Source organism: Cupressus sempervirens, chromosome 4 (genome assembly GCF_028749045.1).
Source record: "Cupressus sempervirens isolate cs-2001-9-10 chromosome 4, ASM2874904v1, whole genome shotgun sequence".
In the NCBI taxonomy this organism is placed as follows: domain Eukaryota; kingdom Viridiplantae; phylum Streptophyta; class Pinopsida; order Cupressales; family Cupressaceae; genus Cupressus; species Cupressus sempervirens.
Window position 1 is genome coordinate 887,504,078 of NC_143121.1, and position 27,178 is coordinate 887,531,255.

The 27,178-nt window shown below is 35.5% G+C and overlaps 1 pseudogene; it reads left to right on the plus strand.

The window, feature by feature from the left end:
* Window positions 1–19,536: 19,536 nt before the first annotated feature.
* LOC149564241 (alpha carbonic anhydrase 7-like) lies at window positions 19,537–20,163 on the plus strand (annotated as a pseudogene).
* Window positions 20,164–27,178: the final 7,015 nt, after the last annotated feature.

A 27,178-nucleotide genomic window follows, 5' to 3' on the forward strand; every position in this document is an offset into this window, starting at 1 on the left:
AGAGAGAGCTTGTATAGGATGGGAGAGAGAGAGTAGAGAGGGAGAGAGAGAGAACTTGAGAGATAGAGATAGTAGGCAGTAGGAGAGGGAGTGGGAGAGGGGGAGGGAGAGAGATAGTGGGGATGGGAGTGTGCGTGATAGATGTAGAGAGTAGGGGATGGGAGACAAGAGAGTGGGGGGATAAGATTGTGTGTGTGTGTGTGTCTATGAAAGAGAGAGAGTAGGGGATGGGAGATAGTGTGAGGGTGTGAGAGAGAGTAGGGGGTGGCAAAGAGAGAGTACGGTGATGGGGGAGAGAAAGTAGGTGATGGGAGAGGGAGTAGAGAGGGAGAGAGAGAACTTGAGAGAGATATAGTAGCTAGTAGGAGAGGGAGTGGGAGAGGGAGAGGGAGAGAGATAGAGGGGATGGGAGTGTGTGTGACAGATGTAGAGAGTAGGGGATGAGAGAGAAGAGAGTGGAGGGATAAGAGTGTGTCTGTCTATGAAAGAGAGAGAGTAGGGGATGGGAGAGAGTGTGAGAGTGTGAGAGAGAGTAGGGGGTGGAAAAGAGAGAGTATGGAAATGGGGGAGAGAAAGTAGGTGATGGGAGAGGGAGTGGGAGAGGGAGAGAGAGGAGTAATGGGAATGTGTGTAAGAGAGAAAAAGTAGGGGATGGGAGAGGAGAGAGAGAGTAGGGGATGGGGGAGAGATAGTAGGTAGTGGGAGAGGGAGTGGGAGAGGGAGAGAGAGAGGGGGGATGTGAGTGTGTATGTAGGAGATATAGAGTAGGGGATGGGAGAGAGTGTGAGAGTGAGTAGGTGGTGGAAAAGAGAGCTTGTATAGGGATGGGAGAGAGAGTGTCAGATTAGGGGATGGGAGAGTGTGAGAGAGAGTAGGGGATGGGAGAGAGAGAGAGTGAGAGTAAGGGATGTGAGAGAGAGAGTAGAGAGTAGAGAGGGAGAGAGAGAGAGAGAGAGAGAGAGAGAGAGAGAGAGAGAGAGAGAGAGAGATAGATAGTAGGTGGTAGGAGAGAGTGTGAGAGTGTGAGAGTAGGGGGTGGAAGAGAGAGATTACGATGATGGGGGAGAGAAAATAGGTGGTGGAAGAGGGTAAGAGAGAGATGGGATGGGAGTAGGGGATGGGAGAGAGTGTGAGAGTGTGAGAGAGTAGGGGATGGGATAGAGTGTGATAGTGTGAGAGAGTAGGGGATGGGAGAGGAGAGAGAGAGAGTAGGGGATGGGGGAGAGAAAGTAGGTAGTGGGAGAGGGAGAGAGAGAGAGAGGGGGGATGGGAGTGTGTGTGTAAGAGAGACAAAGTAGGGGATGGGAGAGAGTGTGAGAGTGAGTAGGTGGTGGCAGAGAGAGCTTGTATGGGGATGGGAGAGAGAGAGTAAGATTAGGGGATGGGAGTGTGTGTGTGTGAGAGAGAGAGAGAGAGAGTAGAGAGGGAGAGAGAGAGAGATAGTAGGTGGTAGGAGAGAATGCGAGAGTGTGAGAGTAGGGGGTGGTAGAGAGAGAGTATGATGATGGGGGAGAGAAAGTAGGTGGTGGGAGAGGGAAAGAGAGAGGGGGGATGGGAGAGAGTGTGAGAGAGTAGGGGATGGGAGAGAGTGTGAGAAAGTAGGGGATGGGGGAGAGAAAGTAGGCAGTGGGAGAGGGAGAGAGAGGGGGATGGGAGTGTGTGTGTGTAAGAGAGACAAAGTAGGGGATGGGAGAGAGTGTGAGAGTGAGTAGGTGGTGTTAGAGAGAGTTTGTACAAGATGGGAGAGAGAGAGAGAGAGAGAGAGAGAGAGAGAGAGAGAGTAGAGAGGGAGAGAGAGAACTTGAGAGAGAGACAGTAGTAGTAGGAGAGGGAGTGGGAGAGGGAGAGGGAAAGAGAGAGTAGGAAGAGAGAGAGAGGGTAGGGGATGGGAGAGAGTAGGGAGGATGGGGAGTAATGTATTTTCACATAGTGCATATGCACTATAGTGCGTATGCACTTTATAGTGCGTACATGCTATAGTACATACACACTATATGAAATCACCTAAAAATGGTCAAAAAGCAACTTTGAGGCCCATTTCATCCATTTTCTACTTTTGATCTATTATGCACTCTATTATTCCAATAGAAACCATGGATTTCAACATAGAAAACACCAAATTCAATCATTCGATATGTGATTTAAAAACTTTTTGAATATTCCTTGTATAGAAAAGGTTAGTGCAATCTATTTTAAATATTGTTTGTTGATATATAGATACAAATTTGATTATAATTTGACATGTTGTTTAATATATAGTGAATTCATTGAAATTTGTATGTTTGAATGAAATGTTATTTCAAAATGGTTAGAAATTTGACAAGTCATTTGATATATGTTGTGTACTTATTCAAATAATTATAATTTTTATATGTATTTGAATAATTTGTAGTTTACACATTTTAAGTAATTCATATGTTTGAATAATTTGACATGTAGAAATAATCATCATGCCAAGGAAGAAACCAAAAACTCAAACAAATGAAGATAGGGAGAGAGATTTGGCAATTAAAAGAGATAAAATGAAATTACTACGTGAGAAAAGAAAATTGTAAAGCAATAATCAAGAATTGACTTTTGAAGAGAATCAAGAACCATCAGTACAAAGAAACAAAGGGGAAGAATTGGAAAGACAAAGAGAACGAATGAGACTGTTACACTCAAGAAGACAATTGAATTGTGAAACTACACCATCTTCCAATGTTGGAGTCATATCGTCCACTACATCTTCCAATGTTGAAGTCATATCATCCTCTCATGTTGAAAAGACACCGATTTGTAGATCTGATGATATATACACTCCATCTTGTCATGTTGAAGGCACAACATCAATACATCAAGTAGGTGATATTCCATCTTTTGCATCTTATTATCGAGGCACATCATCTTTGGTTCAAGGTATGAAATACACTTGACCTTATGCTGATGTTCAAAATATTGAGGGAATGGAAAATATTATAACACCTTCTAGAATTCATTTTAGAAGACCAAAATATTTGATTGATATTGATACTAACATTTTGAAATCAATGCCTGACAAGATTAGCAAGTGTACTTGTCAAAGAAAAGTTAATCATATGTGGAGATTTTTTTTGAAGAATTAAATATTATAGTTCAATGCCAATTATTTGTTGAAATGATGAGAAATTTGAAATTTAGGCCTATCATGAAGATTCTTGGGCTAAGAACAATGGATGATTCAAATGAAAAAAATATTGCAAAGAATCTAATGACTGCTTATGAAAAAGTGGGTTCTAAATCACACACCAAAGATAGTAATATCACAAGACGAGTACTTACATCAACAATAGTAAGTAGCCAAATGAAGAAATCTCGACTCATGAGAAAGACAAGAAAAACATTAAAAATTGGTAGAGGTACTCTAAGGAGAGCCATGCTAAGGCATGAGAGATTAGAAGATCCAACAAAAAATGAGTTATGGACATTTAGCAGTAGACTACAGTGAAAGGATAAAGAAATTAGTGAAGCCTTGAAATCATTGATTGAAGATTTTTGGAAAAATAACACGTGATTTTCCTAATCAAAGAGATGTTGTAAGAAGGAGGATTGGTAGCCAAAATCACAAGCCACATGCGAAACATTTTTTGGACTCAAGTCAGACACAATTTTTTGCTATGTATCCTCAAATTTGAATAAGTCAAAGATTTTTTGAGATGGGTAAACCTTTTTATGTGAAGATAAATCACACATGCACAACTTGTTGTTGTAGGATACATATTGAATTTTCTAACCATTTTGATGTTTATAGGCATATATGTCTAGTTTTGCATTCTCAGTTTGTTTTATAGGATTGTGACATAAATGAGCCACCAAAATCTTCAAGGAAATTCATATCCAACATTTTATGTGAAATAGAGGATGGCCAACAATTTTATAAGACATCATGCTTGGATGGTATGTGCTTATTTTGTGGTTCTTTGCAACTTTTATCAAATTGTCAACATATAGATAGTACACATGCAATTGGAAATGAAATAGTAGATTACAAAAAATTTAAGATAGTGACATGCTCTAAAAGATGGGAAACAAGGTAAAAGATGTGATTCAGTCATTGAAAAGATTCCAGTGTATGAGTTCATGAAGATTTTTCGTGAAAAGATTATTTACAAGTATGCAAGGCATACCCATAGAGCTCGATGGCTAGATTTGCAATTCAAGTTATGCAAGGATACATTTCCATTGGATACCATTGTTTCGATTCTAGATTTTGTAGAGAACTACACACTACAACCACAAAATGAGGTGCAAGCAAAGTATTATACTTCTCAACAGGTTTCCATATTTGTTTACATAACATTAATGCATTCACCTACAAGTACAGAGGATGATAGGAATATTTTGAGCGAGTACCATTTTTACATCAGTGATGATCGATCACATTCTACAGAGTTTGTACATGGTTGTTTTCAACTATGTTATGGATATTTGGCTAACAGGGGCATAACATATTGTCAACACATTATTTGGTTAGACAATTGTGCATCTCAATTCAAGAATGCACGTATGTTCTATTGGTTGAGTAGGATGCACAGGTTGTGTAGAATTCAATATATGTGGAATTTCATAGAGGTTGGTCATGGTAAGGGAGAGCATGCTGGTGTAGGTGCATGCATTAAAAGAGCATTGGCTCATGAAGAACTAAAGTAAAAAGATGGAGCAATATTGACAGATGCAAAATCCATCGTCCAATGGTGTAATGCTACAATGGGTCCAAGTAAAGAAGGTGAGTCTACAGTTCATAGATTTTTTTGGTTGATAGATAATACTAACATTGCACTATATCAAGATTGTTGCACACTAATAGGATCTAGTGAGTTACACTCTTTTAGAAGCTCTTATGTAGGTTCATGGAGCATCCACACACGAAAAATGGCATGCTATTATCCATCATGTGCAGAAGAAAATTGGGATGACTTTGAGTCGACCGAATGGGTGGACAAATGGGATATACGATTTTTGGACCCAATTGACACCTATCATCCCCCACAAGCACTGAAAATGGTAGAGATGGATTCATCTATTGACTTTGACCACTTTCTAGATCTAGTGCAACCTGGTAATATATATATTTATATATCTTTGTAATTTCAATATGTAACTTTATAACTTTTACCCAAGTATTTTCTGAATTAATGACTGCATTTTGTACATTTGTCACTGCAGGCCATTTTTTTGCTATTATTGCACCTGAAGACAATGAAGAAGGGGCAGATTATTATTTGTGTCATTGTGTTGAAGCCAAACAAAAATTGGATCACTGAGTTATAAATGGTGAAGGTTTAGAGTACCATGTCGGTGCGGTGGTTGTAACAGGCAAATGGCTTAGACGATATTCTATGAAGAATCCTAACTTGTGGTTATTTGAGGATTGGAAAATAGAGAGGAAGATTCTTCATTATTCAAACCTTTTTGTTGCATCAAATGTCCACTTGATAAAATATGGCAAAAAACCACATAATAAGATTCTTTTGAAAGTTCGCGAGTCAGACCATGAGGCAATACTTGAGAAATTAAAATGTTGAGCAGATCTACTTGGCTCATTAGATTTAATAGGGGGAGAGAGAGAAGAGGGCTAATTCTTAGCTTAGATTTTTTACTATGCTAATTCTTCATTTTCAGGTCACCAAAGAAGAGGGCTAATAAAGTTGATACACAAGTGATAAAGGGTGAGATGCCAAAATCATCTTCGAAATGGTATTATCAATTCACATCCTCAATATTTATTAGTGTTATTTGTTCAAATACCACTTTATGTTAATCATCGTATGCCTGGAATTGTAGAGGATCACAATAATCAAAAATTAAGAAGGAAAATAGGTCTCGATCTGATGATAATGGGGCAGTGATAGATATAGTTCTCTTTAAGGATAATGTATCTATTTAATGTAGCTATTTAAATCATGCATATTTGATGGCCATTTCCCTCTATTTTGTAGTCCTTTTTCCCAACACTATTTCTAACATGGTGTTGTTCAAGTTCATGAATGATCACAATATCCGTGACTATACAACAAGTGTGTGTGTTTGATGCAAAGCCCTCCTATATTCCCCTAGGAACCACAACTCAACTCTGGGATTCTCTTGTATTCTTGGAATCTACCCAAGGAATTAGACTCTACTAGGGTTCAAGAGGAGGTCTCTAACTTGGTAACATCTTCCTACAACCATGTCTAAGAGGTTATAACCCAAATCTTCAATTTGTCTTCTAAACACTCACATTGTTCACCATGCACCTAATGTACCCTGGTGCCTCCAACATACCAAAACTTGTCCTTAGCTTCATACCATGACCCCAACACCTTATATCATCTCAAAAAATCCCATCTAACATGTTCCAACTCCTTGCACACTCTCAGCAACTCATCTCTTACACTTTCTCGATTTTGCCTCTTCTAGGCTTGTTCTAACTAGCCCTTGCCAGTCACTAATTTGTTGTTTTCTCCAAAATTTCCCATAGAAATTCCTAAACTATTGGGTGATTAAAATATCCTTTTCCTCACTCTAAAATATACTCCAAAACCAACTACACTTGTTTTGTAAACTATCACTCAAAACTAGCTATTTCAGTCTACCAACTAGGCCTAGTTTAAGGCCATTTACAAAGCAACTCACAATCCCTTGACTTTTCGAACTCCCATGACCCAAAAAAGTCTTAAGAGACAACTCAAATGCAATTATTATTCTATTATTTTTGTCTCATTATCAACTTCACAAACCATTAATAGGTGTTTGAACTATCCATAGCTAGGAATCCCTCCTAGAATTTGTGACAAAATTGAAGAGTGGTGAAGTTCTCAAGGAAAAACCCCAAAAGTAGTTCCAAAGAGAAAAAAGAAGCTAAGCCTTATGTATCATATTCTAAAGATAAAATCTCACTTCATGTTTCCCTTGAAGAATTTTCTCTTGATAAAAAAATGTGAAAAGAAAAGCTTCGACTATTAAAAGTAACCTTGACAAAACTAGAAAATTGAAACCCCAAAAGAAGAAAATATATTGGCATTGACCAAGGAGATTTTGACAAGGAAACCCAATAAGAGGAGGATATAAAAATGATACATGGAAAAAAATAAGAAAAATTAGTCTATCTTAGGAGAAAGGAGGTTGTGGAGGTTTAGAAGTAAGAAAGACACTATGAAGAAAGTTAAAGAAGAGGAAGCGGCTTGTAAAGCAAAGAAAGAGTATACCTTTGTGGATTCTAAAGAAACCATTAGTTCTAAGGAAAAAGATTATGAGAAAGAGGAATAAATTAAGGATTCAAAGGATGAAAAGTCAACTCATACTTTAGTAAATCAAAGGAATGTGCAAGAAATGATGAATTTAGAGTGTAATTCCCTACCCATGTAGGAACTAGGAAGGAAAACCCTATTCAAGAAAGCCAAATGCAGAGTGCTACTATTGAAGGAAATCTCATGGGTTATATTGAGACCCTACACAATAGAACTCTTGCATCAAAATAGGTCATTCCTAATACTATCTCAATGGAATAATTTTATTCTTTTGTCACTTCTATATGTATGGTACAAGATGGTCTAATAATTTGAGAAAACTAAATAAGTGCTTTGTTAGTGTCGACAACACTACTATGGTTTTCTAGACTTGGTTGTTATCTTTCTATTTCTATAACCTGCTTAAGAATTCAAAGGACTTCATTCCTACTATTAGATAGATAGGATCATGTTCTAGATAGTATGTTGAACCTTTCAATATCTTTGTACCTTTCTACTCATTTTACTCAAGTTATTGGTAATTCTTATCATATCATAACTATTCTTCATGGTTCATGTCCATTATGTGTTTCTCAATCTCATGAAGGAAGTTTTTGATCGATGAAGCATATATAATGGAACATATCTTGATGTTCTTGACCTTATGTGGACTTGAATCTTGGCTTTCCAATAATTTCACATCTTGTAGTTTCATCATCCTTGTCTCTCAAAGAAATATATTAGTATGATAAAATATACTAAGGAAATTTATTTATTAGATATCAGATCCAGGGTTATAGAGATGATGAAGTTAAAAGGCTTGAAAGGTATTTGAATACTTTTATAGAGCTTCAATACAAGATAAGATTAAATAAGTTAAGTTTCAAAACATAACATAAGATTATTTGTACCCTAAAGACTAAGTATAATTTTAAAAAAGACGAGAAAACATAAGGTGGAAGAGGTGGAAGATTTCAAGATGGAATTTTTAGGTCAACTCAAAATGAGCAAATTTGTAACAATGTGCCAAGTGACCCTTCTAGGTCCTGATGGGAAAATCCCACAAACAGTCAACTCTAGGATGTTTTTAGGCTTTAATAGGTTTTTTATAGCCTATCTAGCATGTTCCTATCAACACCTTTCAGTTTCTATACCCTGCAAGCCAAAATGCATAATTCACCCAAATGTTGTCAATGCATTTTCACAAGTCTGTGATAGCAGCAAGACAAAATGACAGATAACTTTTGATTTTTTCAAATGAATCCTTGAATAAATGACCTTTCTAGATACCATTTATCCTTTTATAAAACATATGTAAGACTTAGATGCAACTCCTTTAGAAAATATTTGACATTCTACACACTGCCCTTGTTTTCACCAATGAAGCAATAGTGCATTTACAAAGAAACATATAGAAATACTCAATGTATGGACTTCAAACTTTGCATAGGCTCTTAAAATGACTTCAATTAGACAAATACATTCTCAATTTCAGTCTATGGGTTCCCTAACCCCAAAAGCCCCAATTCACCTTCTCAAAACCCTTGTTCCTAGGGCATCACTAATCTCACACATGCCAAGCCTTCGTGGACTAATTCAAATTCAAAAATCTATATTTTATCACCATAAAAATGAATCAACTCATAAACACTACCCTCCTTAAGGAAAATCTCTTCCTAATTGACTGTCCCCTCCAAATAACCCTTGTTTTCACAACTTTATTTGACTTGGTGGCCACCAATCTCAAGTTAGATCTTCATTTCATGGTTAGAAATATTTGTAGAAGTTATATAAATTGAATTACATGAAGAAACAATGAGAATTTCATGTAACAACCATGATTAGATGCAAAAAATTGTCAAAATGCTTAGAAATAAGACTGCTACAACCAACAATATAGAAATTTGATGAACAAAACTTCAAATTTGAATGCTAAACTAAGTAAAGAATCTCAAAACATGTCTGCTAAGATGTTACCAATCATTTAAACACATGAAAAAACTCACAAAGCAAAGAGATCTTCAAATTACTCTTGAAACCAAGCACTTTCCTTCTATTTTTATGAGACAATCTGTACAATCTGTGTTTACAGTCTATACGAAACAAATATTTTTAGACTTGGGCGATAGAAACCAACCCCCTTAACCAAATCCAAATAGTTTCACTTCCTATTCCTTCATAAAATTTAAACTATGGACTTTCCCTCCAAAATGCCCATGTAGCCGTTACATTCAAGATTTAAATTTTTTAACTATTAAACTATGTTTTTAAAGAGCTTTTTGAATCTTTTAACTTATCAAATGGCATACTAAGGTTATGATAACCTATAGGAACCTATCAAAGGACTCTCCTACCCTATGGAATCCCTAGATCCTATTCAATGGCTCAATTACAACTTTTCCAACATTGAAATCCATCAAGACATCATACAACATTATGACTTTTTTATGCTTTCAAATGCCATGATTGGTTGAAGGATTTCCCAATTGACTCTTGGAGATTCTCCATGACCTCTGTGATGACTTGGACCTCCAATGTGCCTCTTATAAGAATATGATGTTCCTAAATCATAGCCTGATGACTTGGACATCCAATGTTCTTAATTTCAAAATAGATATGAATTTTTCATTGTAACATGTAGGCACAAATCTCATAATATTACTCATGTTCATCATCATCGATTAATGGTGTAGGGGCACCAAGGTCATTCTATGAAGATATATTCATTGAAGACACCAAGGACTAAGGATCCAATGGACTTCTAATAAAGGGGGACTCTACCTTGCAAGTGGACTCCACTTCACTAGTCCAACCCTCAAACTTAGGGTACTCAAACAACTCGGATCAACACTTAGGAACTCCCTGCCACCAATAGGCCTACAAAGGAAAATACTTCTTAAATGGTTTGAAAACTTGAATTTTTGGATGGAAATGGTTATTATAGACTCAAACCAACAAGATAAATATCAAACTTGAGGTTTCTCAACACTCAACAATCAAATTTCAAAACTGTTACCAACACTTCCTACTAGGACAATTTCTAGTTTTAATGGTCAAACTCCCAAACCATAAAAATAACCCCCTATTTTTTTTGGTATATTTAAACACTCTTTAACATCCCCTAAGAATTCCAAAAGCTTAACCAACAACTCGGCTCTAGCATCAAGTTATGCCCACTTTGTGTCACAGTCCTAAATGACCAGTTTAGGTTGGGTTACAAGGAAAAAATAAAAAAATGGGTGCATAGACTTGGTTCAATCCCTTGGATCTCTTCTATATATCAAAATTTTCCTTCTACACCCTTCACTTGGTTTATATTAATCAGTTTAGGAGCTTGGTCCTTCTTTTTCCTTCAAATCTAGACCAGAGATAAGATTATGTTTAGTCTAGGGCTTGCTGGTAAAAATAGATGCCATGCTCCTACAACCCTAAATCTCTTCCATCTCAAAGAGCCCTCTCCTAAATTTTATTCCACAAAGTTACATTGAAATCCCATAGGGGGTTTGCAAATTAGAATTCCATCTTGCTGAAACTCTCAAATTTGGAGTAAATCTGACCTACCTACACTAAAACTAATATAACTTTTTTTGTATACAAGATAAGGACCTTAAACCAATTGAAATAGAATCCTGAATCAACCCTCTATCTAACCATATAAGGCTTGTACCATCACCAATCTGTATAGGCTGTACATAATTGAAAAAATAGTAAAAAAGGCATAAAATCTGAGTTTTTTATTGACCAATGCTATCCACTATCCATATAATGACCTTTTCCACGTGTGGGGATGAAAATATTTTCTTTTTTAGCTCCAAGTGTCTGAGTAAACCCTATCCCTAACCTTTTTCTATCCCCTTCAATGCTAGAACATTATCAAGCATGCCAAACCAGAATGTCCCTAAGGGTCACTAAATGCCATAGGGGTGTGATCTTTGACGGGGCGTATCTTGGATCTTGTGTGAGGTATGGATGCAATTCTAGTTCCTACATGACCATGTTGTAGAGACCTACAATAACCTCTCTCACTTTTTGGAGATCACACTCTGTTTTCATTTTATGATGCCATCTTGAGTGATGCTGAAACTTGTAGTATTGGCCAGTACAAAGTTGCCAACTGTCAAATCTCTCTCACCTTTCATCATGGGATTGAACTGTCTACTCCATTGGCTTTGAGTGTCCAAGTAAACCCTATCCCTAACCTCATTCTATCCCCTTCAATGTTGGAACGTTCTCAGGCACATCGAACCGGAATGTCCCTAAGGGTCACTAAATGCCATAGGGCTACAATCTTTGACGGGGCATATCTTGGAGCTCGTGTGAGGTATGGATGCGATTCTAGTTCTTAGAGGATGGTGTTGTAGAGACCTATAATAAAATCTCTCACCTTTCGGAGATCACACTCTATTTTCATTTTATGACACCATCTCGAGTGATGTTGAAACTTGTAGTGTTGGCTAGTACAAAGTTGCCAACTGCCAAATCTCTCTCACCTTTTGTGGTGGGATCGAATTGTCTACTCTATTATCTTTGAGTGGCTGAATAAACCCTATCCCTAACCTTGTTATGTCCCCTTTAGTGCTGGAACGTTCTTGGGCACGCCGAACTAGAATGTCCCTAAGGGTCACTAAATGCCATAGGGTTGCGATCTTTGATGAGGCATATCTCAGAGCTTGTGTGAGGTATGGATGTGATTCTAGTTCCTACAGGACCATTTTATAGAGACCTAAAATAATATCTCTCACTTTTTGGAGATGACACTCTATTTTCATTTTACAATGCCATCTCGAGTGATTTTGAAACTTGTAGTATTGGCCAGTACAAAGTTGCCACCTGCCAAATCTCTCTCACCTTTCATCATGGGATCTAATTGTCTACTTCATTGACTCTAGGTGGCTAGGAAAACCCTATCCCTAACCTCATTCTATCCCCTTCAGTGTTGGAATGTTCTCGGGCATGTCGAACCAGAATGTCCCTAAGGGTCACTAAATGCCATAGGGCTGCAATCTTTGATAGGGCATATCTCAGAGCTTGTGTGAGGTATGGATACAATTCTAGCTCCTACAGGTTTTTGGAGATCACACCGTGTTTTCATTTTAGCATGCCATCTTGGGTGATGCTGAAACTTGTAGTGTTGGCTAGTACAAAGTTTCCAACTGCCAAACCTCTCTCACCATTCGTGGTGGGATCAAACTATCTACTCTGTTAGCTTTGGGTGGCTAGGTAAACCCTATCACTAACCTCGTTCTATCCCCTTCAGTGTTGGAATGTTCTCAGGCACGCTGAACAGGAATGTCCCTAATGGTCACTAAATGCCATAGGGCTGCGATCTTTGACAAGGCATATCTTGGAGCTCGTGTGAGGTAAGGATGTGATTCTAGTTCCTACAGGATGATGTTTTAGATACCTATAATAACCTCTCTCAATTTTGGAGATCACACTCTATTTTCGTTTTACCATGCTATCTCAAGTAATGCTAAAACTTGTAGTGTTGGCTAGTACAAAGTTTCCAACTGCCAAATCTCTCTCACCTTTCAGTGTGGGATCAAACTATCTACTCTGTTAGCTCTGAGTCACCGGGTAAACCCTATCCCTAACCTCATTCTATCCCCTTCAGTGCTGGAACATTCTCAAGCACGCCGAACCAAAATGTCCCTAAGGGTCACTAAATGCCATAGGGCTACAATCTTTGATGGGGTATATCTCAAAGCTCATGCAAGGTATGGATGTGATTCTAGTTCCTACAAGACCATGTTGTGGAGACCTACAATAAACTCTCTCACTTTTTGGAGATCACACTCTATTTTCATTTTACAATGCCATCTTGAGTGATGCTAAAACTTGTAGTGTTGGCTAGTACAAAGTTTCCAATTACCAAATCTCACTCACCTTTCATTGTGGGATTGAACTGTCTACTCTATTAGCTCTAAGTGGCCAGGTAAACCCTATTCCTAACCTTGTTCTATCCCCTTCAGTGTTGGAACATTCTCGGGCACGCCAAACTAGAATGTCCCTAAGGGTCACTAAATGCCATAGGGTTGTGATCTTTGATGGGGCATATCTCGGAGCTCATGCGAGGTATGGATGTGATTCTAGTTCCTACATGACCATGTTGTGGAGATCTACAATAACCTCTCTCACATTTTGAAGATCATACACTATTTTCATTTTATCATGCCATATCGGGTGATGCTAAAATTTGCAGTGTTGGCTAGTACAAAGTTGCCAACTACCAAATCTCTCTCACCTTTCATTGTGGGATTGAACTGTCTACTTCTTTCACTCTAGCTAGCTAGGTAAATCCTATCCCTAACCTCATTCTATCCCCTTCAGTGCTGGAATGTTCTTGGGCACGTCGAACTAGAATGTTCCTAAGGGTCACTAAATGCCATAGGGGTGCGATCTTTGATGGGGCGTATCTCGGAGGTCATGCGAGGTATGGATTTGATTCTAATTCCTCCATGATGGTGTTATGAAGACCTACAATAACCTCTCTCACTTTTTGGAGACAACACACTATTTTCATTTTACCATGCCATCTCAGGTGATGCTGAAATTTGTAGTGTTGGCTAGTACAAAGTTGCCAACTGCCAAATCTCTCTCACCTTTCATCATGGGATCAAACTATCTACTCCGATAGCTCTGTGTGGCTGGGTAAACCCTATTCCTAACCTCATTTTGTCCCCTTTAGTGCTGGAATGTTCTCAGGCATGCTGAATCGGAATGCCCCTAAGGGTCACTAAATGCCACAGGGCTATGATCTTTGAAGGGGTATATCTCGAAGCTCATGCAAGGTATGGATGTCATTCTAGTTCCTATAGGACCATGTTGTGGAGATCTACAATAACCTCTCTCAGTTTTTGGAGATTACACTCTATTTTCATTTTACGATGCCATCTCAGGTGATGCTAGAAGAGCTTTTGAGCCAAGAGTTTGATTGAGGAATTGTTAGAAGCATTCCAAATCTCATGATGCCCTTTATCAAGGTATACCCCACTACACTAATTACAAACACTCCATGTCCTTATTCATTATAGAGAGTGTGAGAGATAAAAGAGTTAGACAATGTGGAACCCACATATTGACCCACTCACTTGACTCGCACTAATCCCAACTACACTAAACACACTTGGGACAAAAAAAATACAACTCTCATGTCCAAATAGTCCATGTACTAACATATCAATTTCAAAAAGAATGTGTTTTGAATAATTCTTCACTATCTAACAATTCAACCTATCTCCTATTGTGCCAACTCAACCAACCAAAATAATATGTACACTATTGATTCAAGAGTCCCCCCTATAGGAACATTGTAGTACACCAATAAATAATAGAATGGGCATCAAGGAGTTTTGTACTTGAAATTGTCAATTTCTCCTTCACTACAACTTTCTATACACACACACCTACTTTATCATACTCTCATTTGACCTTGAAATTTTTATATATATGAGGTACGCCTCTATCTAAATAAATTTTACATAACCAATAAAACATACTACCATTCTTGAATGGACATGTGCAATTATTTGACCAAATGAAATGTCTATCCATAGTAATATCATTTTCCTACACCCATTCAAAATAATTTTCAAATTAGTATTGGACATACTCATGAGAGTGAGATCTATCATCGCTAATTAAAAATGGTATTCTCTAATTATTGTGTGGTCTTCTTCTATACTATCAAGAGAATGTGTGTGTGTGTGTGTGTGTGTGTGTCTGTATTATGTGCACAAAAATAGCAATATTTATAGAATGATAATATTGAGCTTTCAATTAATTATGGGGATACAATTATAGTTCTATGAAAAGTCAAAAACTGATATAATTATGTCAATTAGGAAAGTTTACTTACACATCTTGAATTGTTGGTCTAGCCACTAAGACCTATGGCTATGCCTTGCATACTTGTAAAAAAAATTCTTCTTGAAATCTGAAATAAAATTAGCTATGTTGCATTATTGTATAACCAACTCATGTCTATAGCCTTCACCTTCACTTTTAAGTATATACTTAATTATTTTATATACCCTTTTTTGGACAATTTCCTTTCCAAAATCTTTTCTATAGCCCTCATGAAAACATGAAACAAGCTTCACTATCCCACCACACTCAAAGCACTTGTCATTAAAGAAAGAATTTATATAAAAGAAACAACCAGCATCTCTAGGACATAAAAAAATGATGTAGCAAGTCTCTTGATTAGTTTAGAAGAGCATGTGCACCACACTCCACTAACATTCCATTAGTATGCAAAGTAGAATGCATGGAGCACAAAAGTTCATGGTGCATTGAAAACTCCACATTATAAATGCAACAAGTACTTCAAATATTAAGAGGTACACAAAAGAAATGGCTTCAAGGCTTCAAAATTCTTTTGTGATATTTGTAGTATTAGATGTATCTCACACAAAAACTTGAACAACATTGTTGAATCTCCTCCAAATGATTATTAGGGTGTTAGGTGCAGTCTCAAATGACAATTCTCAATTTCAAGACATCCTTCACATTTGGTGACACTCTTGAATTAGATTGCCAAGAAAATTGAATTTGATCCTTCGTAGCATTAATAAGTTTCATATCACAATGTGAAAGTCATACATAAACATAAAGTTTTATGAATTTAATGTCATACATAAACATATCTAATTTAATGTCATACATGTACGTATCTAATATAATGTCATACACAAACATATCTAATTTAATGTCATACATGAAAAAACATATAATATAAAATGATAACCAATAATGTCATGCACATTAACACACACATAATATATTATTATAACCAATAATGTCATATATGAACAAACATATCATATATTAACCAATAATGTCATAAGTGGAATAATGTCATACATCAAATATAGAATGTCATATACATCAAATGTGTATCGAATATGTCCAATAATGCCTATATATACATGTCTAGATCAACTATATCTTTTCCTTACCACGAGGGGAAGGAAAAAAGTCTCTCGATGTCCTTTGTTGTTGTGTGGAGGGAGACGGTGGAGATGATGGGGTCCTCCTGACATGCTCACTCAAACTCTTGTTGAGGCTCTTCTCCAACTCCAACTGATACAAAGAAAGTAGATATGAATCAATATTTATTATACATTAAAATCAAATATATGTACACACAAAATAAATTATTTTCTTACCACCATCAAATAGTCACTCTGTAAGTCCACCTTGAATGCTCGTGGACGATCAGGCATGACAAGACCCGACAAAAATTAAATAAATATAATCAATTATAAATAAAATTAGAAATTTTGAGACTAACTATTATAAACAACAACTAAAACAAAGAAAATTCTTTGATACCTCCATCAATGGCTATGAGCTAGCCATAGTTGCGGCCACTCCACTATCAATAGATTGTCGTAGATGAGGAGGTGTGTTCAACATCATGAGCTGCATGTCATACAATACACATTACATTTAACATGAAACATGAAATAAATATAATCAAATGAATTAAATTAACATGAAACAACTATACCTGTGTGAAGCTCGTACAATGTCTATGCTCCAAGTCCATAGTAAAGGTTGAGGGTCCTGTGGAGAATTGATGCACATGCATAATTTTTTTTTGTCAATCCTTAATATGATTACGTAATAAATATATGTATTTATTAAAATGATTAAATCAATACATACCTCTAGACTCGTGGAAGGGAAAAAAAATGGGCTTGGAGGATCACTGCTAGGCCCAACAACACTCTAACCCTGAAATTTGAACAATGTCAATAGATGCTAATTAATTAATCATTCACTATACATATGAAATGTGATCAAATTAGTAAATTATAATTGTAATTTATCTGTGTGTCAATGCCAAATCTGTCATTTAGGAACTGATCGTTGACAAGCCCATCATCCGCACCATCTCCAGCATGAGTGCCAAATGTGCATAGGGATCCGCATGAAGTGCATATGTGACCATGATGCATAGAAGGCTCCCCCTCAACTAATGGGCTCGTGGAATGGATGAGGGTCTGTGTCAAAGCATTAATGGTCCCTAGAGCACTGGCCTCTACATGTTCCTTCACAACTGAAGGAATAGTCACATGCTCATGTTGTGGCTTGACCACAAGTGCCCTAACTACATTAGGGTCACGACGTGCTCCCGGACTCTCAAATGATGACCCCCCACCTCTACCCTGGGAGTCTAATATATCAAAATAATCGAGGATCTCCTCAAGGACAAACTCACAATATAATTTCTTCAAAAAATACATGGGGACCTCATGATTGTTGCAAGGAGGGGCATCAAAAACCATCCACCATCTATCCCAAAAATGATTTCTAATAGCATCGTGTATGCACCAATGGATGGGGAATTGTTTAGTACCCTCTCTAATAGTATTTTTCTCGCTGGGTTTTTTAAATAATGCACATATACTACCTTTTGGTATTTTTTTTTTTTTAACATCTTCATATGACAATTTATTTGCATAAAATATTTTTTGTTTATCCCTCTTAACTGACCAAATATCTAACTGACCACTAACTAAGGCTTTGTAGGTGTTAATGGATTTGAGGGATGATGCCAATTGAGCCCTCATTGGATTGGTTTGTTTGAATTCTTTCAACTGAGCATTGAGTCTTTATAATTCAATTTTGCCTCTCACTATTTCATTTATTATATTTTCTTGTGTGCCTGGCGGAGGTCTTGCAATTGGTTTTGGTTGTGGAATTTGTTGTTCTTCTTGAGGAGGGTTTTGGTTTTGAGGTTCTTTAGGGTTTTGATGTTCTTGTCGATTTTTTGGTTGATTATGGACATTTCCTAATAAAAAATCAATTGAAATCCAAATAAATAAACAAATCTAAATGAAATTTGTAAAAACCCTACAAAACAATATAAAAAACCTACAAAACAATATAAAAAACACATCAAATAATGCAAAGTTAGGTTTATATCACTTACGGTGTCGTCGTGGGTGCAATTGTGGTCTTGGATTTCGTCGATGAAGAGGCATTTTGGCAAATGGTGGTGAAAATGTTAAGTTTTCAACTCGCGCGTGCGCTGCTCATTGTAGGAGTAGAACAAAATAATGATGAAAATGATGGGCTGCGAGTCTGCAGATCATCATATATACTTTTTTTATTTTAGTGATAGCATGTACGCTCTATGGCTCAGGTTACCCAAGCCATAGTGCATGTGCGCTATAGCGCGCACGCGCTATTTAAAATAGGAAAAAAAAAACCACTTGTCATGTTTTTGGTACCACAACTCGATGCATATGCCCACTAAATTTAAGATTGTTGTTTACCTATTATGGTTTTTGACTTTGTGTAGTGCATTTAGAATCTTAGGGTTTAACAATTAGGATTAGGTATATCATAAGTTAGATATGTTAGATTAAGTTTACTAATTTAATTTAATTTAAAATAGAATTAACTAAAATTAATCTATGTTAACTATATTTAAAAAAATGAGTATAATTAACTAGGATTAAATTTGATTGTGGTTATCTACATTTAATCTATGTCTATAGTTAATTAGATTAAATTTTGACTTTATACCTAATTAGTATTAGGTATATCTTAAGTTAGATATGTTAGATTACATTTACTAAGTTAAATTTATTTAAAATATAGTTAACTAAAATTAATCTATGTTACTTGCATTTAAAATCGATGACTATAATGAACTAAGACTACGTTTGATTATAGTTAGCTAAATTTAATATATGTCTATGATTTTAACTGTGTTAAATTTCAAGACTATAATTATCTATCTTCAATCTACATTTATGGTTAATTAGATCAAATTTGACTATATAATTTTCTATGTTTAATCTATGTAAACAATCAAATATCATTTAAACTAAAAAAATCACATTATACAAAACTATTAATTCAATTTTATAATGAGGCTAAATTATCCTAACATTAATATGCTAAATAAATAAAACATAGAAAAATAAAAAAAATTAAATAATGCTAAAATATTCTAATTTATCTTGGGATAGTGTACTTCAGAGGAGTTGGCATGGGCTTAAATTTAGATATAGGGATAAGGCAAATAATTTCAAAAAGTGGAAGGACAGAGGTGATGTTAAATGGCACCCACCTAATAAATGATATCCGCCTAAGAAGGGCTGGTTCAAAGCAAATTTTGGTGCTGCTTTATGATTGTAAGAAATGCCCAAGGTGAAGTTGTAGTTAAAGAAAGAATGAGATTAAATGAAAGAACAAATAGCTTGGCTAAAGTGCAAGCTTCCATCTTATATCCTTATCACTGCCATCTTATATCCAAAAGAGTGAACATTGCAACAATCAATGAGTAGCAATGATATCAAGCATACTCTTCATAATGCAAGGTTACCAAAAAAAAACAAGCGTGGTCAATAAAGGCTATGGAATTCAGGTGGTATGGTGTTGAGATGTAGGTGGTATTGAAATAGATGGGGTGAAATATAGATTAAATCATAGCCATTCACATCATCCAATAGAGCACACCATAAATGACATACAATATCCTTTAGAATTGCACATGGTCCACTTTTTAGATGACAACACAAAGATTGCAGTTATTAGATTTCTCTACCAATTTCGATCTCCTGATTGTTTTCTCACAATGCTTGAAGAAGGCATTGACCACATTACCAATATTCTCCCAATAAACAGTACATATCTTAATGTTGTAAATCCCAAAATAATTGGTGTTAGAAGAGATGTAGCTTATTATCGATACACTAGATCCCTTACAACTTTCCCCTTTATAGAAGGAGTTACTTGGACCATACTTAAACAAGTGAAGACTGTTACCCAAGAACAAGTGGATAGTTTGAGGAAGGCATTGAATGGGATGGAAAATTCAAGAAAGGTGCAGCCAATAAACAATAGAATCACTCAACTATATGACATTGCAGAAACATACAAAGAAGAGAAGATCATCCTATCACAGTCATCTTAGAAATTTTTCTTTTCTTTTCTTGTTTCTTTTTGTCAAAGGTTGAGGATTTGATATTTTGGGTTAATTTTTGTGAGGTTGATTAACCTCTCCAAAATTACATATTTTGGAGGTAGTTATTAACCACAAAGAGGTAGTTCTTAACCTCTATGTCTATATAAGGAGTCATTTTTGGCTTTGTGTGAGACTTTTTGGATTTTAGAAAAAGGGAACACTATGCTAAAATTTTGATCAAAAGATGATATTTGGAAAGTGTGTACAAATTTTGTCTCTATAATAAGAAATTCCACTTAGGTTCTTGGTGCAAGAAAATAAAGGAACATGCAATTTGAGTTATCTCCTTCCAAATCTAAATTGTTAGAAATGTTGATATTCTTTGTAGTGAGCATTCTCATAGTATAGTACAAATGTTTATGAATCTTTGGATTAACATTGTGCTAGTAATAGTTTTCAAGAATAGATCCTGATTATTGTTATTAGTGGTTTTAAGTTAGTCTAGGAAAGCTTTGAAGTCATGTGGTGCATTGGTCATCAATGACTTTCTATTTATCTTTTAAATCTTGATTTCACTTTTATTTGAAAAACTTCAAAATTATATCATACGAGGGAGTTGCCCCTCTAAATGTAGAGGAAGGCCACATATCAAGGGCCTATCCAACTATTGTGAACAATTTTCCACACACACTCTGTTGGGCCATTTTCAAGTGGCAAATCTATTTACCAACATATTTTTCATGACTCTACTGGGGACCAAAACAAGAAAGATTAATTAGTCACCTGTGATGAATCAACATGGTATTGCTAGATGAGAATGTGCTTCCACTTCTCCAACCAAATCTTTGTTTCCAAGACACATAGGAAGATATTATTTCAGATTTTAACACTCTAGCTTGGAGGTGTAGATGAGGTTCTTAGCAATATCATCAGGTAAATCGAGTTCTAGAAGAAGAAAAATTTGGGAAAATCTTGTGAAGAGCTCCTATTGGTCAAGATGTTGTAGTCATTGAAAGAATAGTTTTTATTCTAGGAAGGAATAGGAAAAATCTTGGTCACATCTATAGTCAAGTAAATTATAATCAATAAGTTGGCTAATGAAGGTACCTTCCCTTGAATGAAGTTTGGTGACTCTATTTTAACGATTGAGTATCGGTGATTCTATCTAAGGTTCGAATTCAAAACATGGCTTGGTAGAAAGGGAAAGTGGAAAGTGATAGTGAAGAGGAATAATTTTCACACTCAAAGAAATAGATTCCTAATGAATCTCTATAGGTAAATTTCTTGAAGAATTTCTTTGAAAGCAGGAGGATAGATGTAGTGCCTACCCTAGTTTACATTTTTGCTAGTTGTTGCCAAACTATTTTAGGCCAATTTTATGTTTGATGATTAGTACTATTGTTTTGAGATTATTAGATATTGTTTTACATTTAGTTTATTATATGATGAGATTAATTGGTACTCTATATTTCATGTATGCATGATGATTATTTAGTGATTTCATTTATTGATGATGATTATCATATGTGTTTTCTTATGGATACTTACCCCATACTGCATGTGTATGGTGTGCATGTTTGTTTTCTTTATGTATGACATTTCTGATGTGGTTAAGGAAGGGAGTCATAGTCACCTGCTAGTTGGGGTCTACACAATGCACCACTTCCTACCATTGCCTATTTAGCTTAGAATATTGTGTTTGTACATGCATGAATTTTATGCAGGTTTCAGGTACTGGGTATCAACTTCCTTGAATTTCCAAGATGAGCGTACCTTATCACATTATCTCAATGGAAAGAGAGGGGAGATAAATTCTTGAGTCCAAATCCTAAATCCCTAAGCCATTTGTCCTAGTTGATAATTAGAACAAGTATCCAAGTTGAGTACCCTTCGAATGCATTGAATGATGTTAATTCATTATTATAACCCTTTAGTTTGATTTTGTATGTGTTTTACTATGATGGGTTTTTCGTATTTTATTTTATGAGTCTTTGGTGTATTTTCTATTAATTAAGTCTAATTAAAAGATTAAATTAATAATTTAATTTAATAAAAAAATATTATGATATTTTAATATTTGATTATATTTAATTAATTGAGAAATTAATTGTTAGAGTAAATAATTAATTATTTATTATTTATTCTATTTACTTAAGCTTACTTAGGTAAATGCATTCATTTATTATATGTAGTCTAGGAATTTGTTATAAGTTGTTGACAATATGAGATTTTTTTCTCTCCTAAGTCATACTTATCCTCTCACCTTTCTTGAGGACTTTCCACCTAGTGTGGATGTATGCTTAGTTGTCACACTTATCTCCTAGCACCTTCTAGCTTGTTCTAGGAGATTCTTGGAGCTCTTTATATTCGGGCTCCCTCATTGTATTTTCACATAACAACAACTCATATTGCATATTGTAAATAAATATTTTCTTGTGTTTGCATATTCTTCTCTCTCATGTTCGTTTAAGCTTTTTTTCGGTGCTCCACGCTCTTCCTTCCTTGGCTTCTCTTTGACAATTTTTTGCATCTAGATGATCTTGGGTATCTTCGAAGTTAGATTTCATCAACTCCAACATGGTATCAAAGCCTCCCTATTGTTGCTTTGTTGAAATATTTTTGAAGTCATGATTTGGAGTCAAAAACCCAAGTTTGTTTGTGCATTTTTCTTCAAATTAGGGGATCAGCGATCTTTCAGAGCACTTTTAGCCCAAACGGATGCTAGCATTGGATCTAGAAGGCCATTTGCAATTAGGATTCATACTAAACTTGTTGATTTTGGAGACATAGCTCCAAGAGGCAAAAAATATTTTGTTCGAGAGGTCGTATGGACAATTTTAAGGACATTTATAATGATTTTATTTTAAAAATTGTAGTGCCACTATCGCGCCCCCATGGGGCCATCATCGTACCATCGGCATGTGGCTCATAGCGGCCATAGTAGGCAGCGCTGCCATGTCCTCCACCTTGGCTAGGCCACTTTGCTAATTTCTCCACCAGTCTTGCCACTCCGCCCAGATCCACCGCTACCTCCAAGCCTCCACTGGTGGTTCCATTGAGTAGTAATTCCTCTCGGCCAGCCTCCGTGTCTATTTCTAAAGTTGCTGCATGGATGTTGTCTGCACTATCAGCGACAACCAAAAATTGACACATTGACAAGCCTCTGCCTACTCAGCTTTTGTTGTGCCATTACACATGTCCTACCCATGTGTCTTTTGTGCATAGTCAGTGCAGTCTCCTCCTGATATATGGCAGGGTTGCCACATGGTGCTTTGCCACGTGGTGCCTACCACATCATTTGTACTTGCCATGTGGCATCCATGTGGCACTACCATGTGGCCTCTTTGTATGTGGTGACAGCCATTTAGTCACCAATTTTAACCCAATGAAATGATGACATCAGCATGACATCAACACTACATCACCCACCTTCTTGCACCTCTCCTTCAGGGTCATTTTGGACCTACCTTCAATTTTTTGGCCATAACTTGAGCATACAGAGGTATTTTTCCAATTTGAAAGAAGTGCCACAAAGCTGGTTCCAAGATGAAGACATTGGTGTAGGTAGTTTTAGGTTTTAATGCCCTTTCTTGTCCATTTTTAATTTGAAGTTTAAAGTTGTTTTTTTTACTATAGCAAGCTTATTTTTTGTGTCCCATGTCAATTTTTTGAAAACTTTATATTTTTGGAAAGCTGCTTCTGTCACCTTTTCAAAAATGTGGTCTTTTTTCTTAGTTTTTGGCCCATGCTCTTTCTATCATATTTTTGGCATTTTTCTATATGGTGGATATCTTGAGTGTTTTAGGCTCAAGGATCATTTTTCTCACATGGTTTCCTTTGTTTTAGGTTGTACTATGTTTTGTATTAGCTTGTTTTTAGTTCTGATCATTGTAGCTATCATTTTGAAGCACTTTTATGTATCGCATTGAGATAAAGTGCCACTTTTGCATTTCATGTTCATGAACGTTATTCTTGAGTCAGTTGTACATGTACTATTTTCATAAAGCACCATGGGGGGATAGTTGTTTGCTATTTTAGGCATTCTCCCTTTATCAAGTGAGTGTCCCTTCCACAATATTAGCCCCATGCAGAGTCAATTTGACTGTGTCTTTATAGGTGTTTGTACCTCTTCCTCTCTCATCATTCTTGGTTTGTTTGCAGGAGATTTTGGTCCATCTTCTCAATTGTTTTTCATCTCACCCCATCTGCATTAAGGGGGGTTATGTTGTTGTTCTAATACATCCATGGTTCGATGGTTCATTAGTGTGAGCTATGTATTTAGTGGTTAATTCTATATACAAGGTGATTGTAGTGGCTGGTTACCTATGCATTTTGGTGAGATGGATCATCTACCATATAGACATGCTTGGTTCGTGCCTTCTTCTTCCATGGAGGTTCTTCAAATTAGCAGTTTTCTTTTTGATGGAAGATTTGTGACTTCTACATGCTTCAGTGATGCTTCTTCATGATCACTCCTTGTTCCTATTTTAGGGGAAATTTCCCTAGTTGGAGGCTTCTTCAGTTCTTCACTATGTTCTTACCTCTTTTTGGGGGAGGGTTTTTCCCCCATGGTTTTCTCTCTTTCCCCATTTTCAGAGGTTGCATCTTTTACATTTGTACATAGGTACCTAATATGGCCTCGTTGTCAGGACACACTATGCATTCTCCATTTCTACATTTCTTAGTTTTGTGAGCTTAAGCATTTCCCTAATTTGCACTTAAGGGGGGGTGTTAGAGTAAATGATTAATTATTAATTATTTATTCTATTTACTTAAGCTTACTTAGATAAATGCATTCATTTATTAGTTGTAGTCTAGGAGTTTGTTATAAGTTGTTGACAATACAGGAGTTTGTTCTCTCCTAAGTCATACTTATCCTCTCACCTTGTTCAAGGACTTTCCACCTAGTGTGGATGTATGCTTAGTTGTCACACTTATCTCCTAGCATCTTCTAGCTTGTTCTAGGAGATTCCTAGAGCTTTTTATATTCAGTCTCCCTCATTGTATTTTCACATAATAACAACTCATATTGCATATTGTAAATACATATTTTCTTGTGTTTGCATATTCTTCTCTCTCATGTCCATTTAGGGTTTTTTTTCTTGTGCTCCACACTCTTCCTTACTTGACTTCTCTTTGATAGGTTTTCAGATGCAGGTGATCTTGGGTGTCTTCAGAGTTGGATTTCATCAACTCCAACATTAATTAAATAAAAAGAATTAAATTCAAAGATAAAAGTTATAAGAATAATTTTAGAATGTGATAATATTTATTTAATTTAATAGTAATATATTTAGAGTTCATTTTTAAATAAATGCTAAATAATATTAGTATTTAAGTTAATAAATAATTATTGAATTAAACATTCAAAAATAAATTAAAAGTGAAAAAAGATATTAAATTATTAAAAAGATTCTAGATCTCATGATGTGTGCATGAGTTGAAAATATAAGAAATTAAATAAAAAAATAAAACATGTGAACTTAATAAAGATATTTTAATAAAGTGTGCATGAGATTTAAAAGTTAATAAAGTAATTGAAAGAAAAATTAAGTAGGAAATTAAATAAAGTAATTTAATAATTCATTTATTATGCATGGAAATATAAAAAAAAAGATAAATAAAAGTTAATTTAGAGTTTGAGTCTTGTGAGGAAGGAGTCCTATCAGGTGAATGCACAATTAGTGCCCTAATTTGAGGAGAGAACTCCTTATCACCACTTGAGGGTTCATTTTGAGGGAGACGAATTTCGACGCAAATTTTAGAAGCAAATTTTGGGAAGGAATTTTGAGAAAGTTTCAGAGAGAAGTTTTGGATAGAAGTAAATTCCCTCACAATCTTCAAGTGGTTGCGTATTAGCATCAGGTTCAGGTAGGGTCTTGTGTTTTCTATCACTATTTAATTACACAATTTTTATTTCCTATCTTCTTCGTGCCTATGATTGTTGAGATCGAATTCTCTAGATTTCGTGGTATGATTTTTTTGTTCTCTTGTCTGAATCTTATGATATTCGTATTGTATCTCATTTGTATGCTAATATTGAAAGAAAATAAATCAAATTGAAAACCTCATCCCTAGGTAAAAAGGAAATTACAATTAATCTAGAAAGGGTTTGAAAAAGAAAGAAATAAATTAGAAATTTGAATGGTTAGACATATTTTTTCTATCTAACTAATATTGTAAAAGTTATAAAATAAATATATATTAAAAAGGAGGTTTATTTTATAAATTTTATATGTTTATAAATTTTATAAAATAAAGAAATTTATTAAAAAAAACTATACACATTATTTAATATAGGTCGTCGGCCCTTTTAAAGTAAGTCGGGACCATAGACAGTCTGTTGCCATTGGCAGTAGTACTACTACTATGTAATGACCCACCAAGGGATCCAAAATAATTAACCTAAAGTTTTACTAATTTTACCAAACATTTTTTTTTAAAACAGGAAAGAATAACCATACACACCAAACACATAGTAGCAGAAGCAATAACATACAATCAACTATAAGGATACATAATAGGTTACATTCCTTAAGGATCCCATGACATTGAGTCACATCTAAATTTAAATAATTCTAAGTTTGACAACTACCACATCCAAATGAAAGAATAATTAGAAAGTCCAAAGTCCATAATATACATTTGTTCTGAATGCCTCTTGGAAAATTAATTCGAAATGCTCAATAATCTGCCTTACATGTCATAGGGTATGAAAGGCTTAAAAGAATATACATGTGTAGAAATATAAATAAAACATCCTCTTTAGATCCATGATACAAGTACAATAAAATAAATGAAAACATAACACACATGATAGATCTATCCATCATAAAAGATATAAACATCCATCATGAAATATAACCATCTATCAAAAAAAACACAACTAACTAAGAGTGTGGTTCCTCCCAACTGTCAATAGCATCATAAGACCATTATGAGTCCTAGCCATCTCCCACATGTAACATCCCAAGCTATCAATTAGATTGGCGGTGCTATCGTAATAGGGACATCACTACTAAAA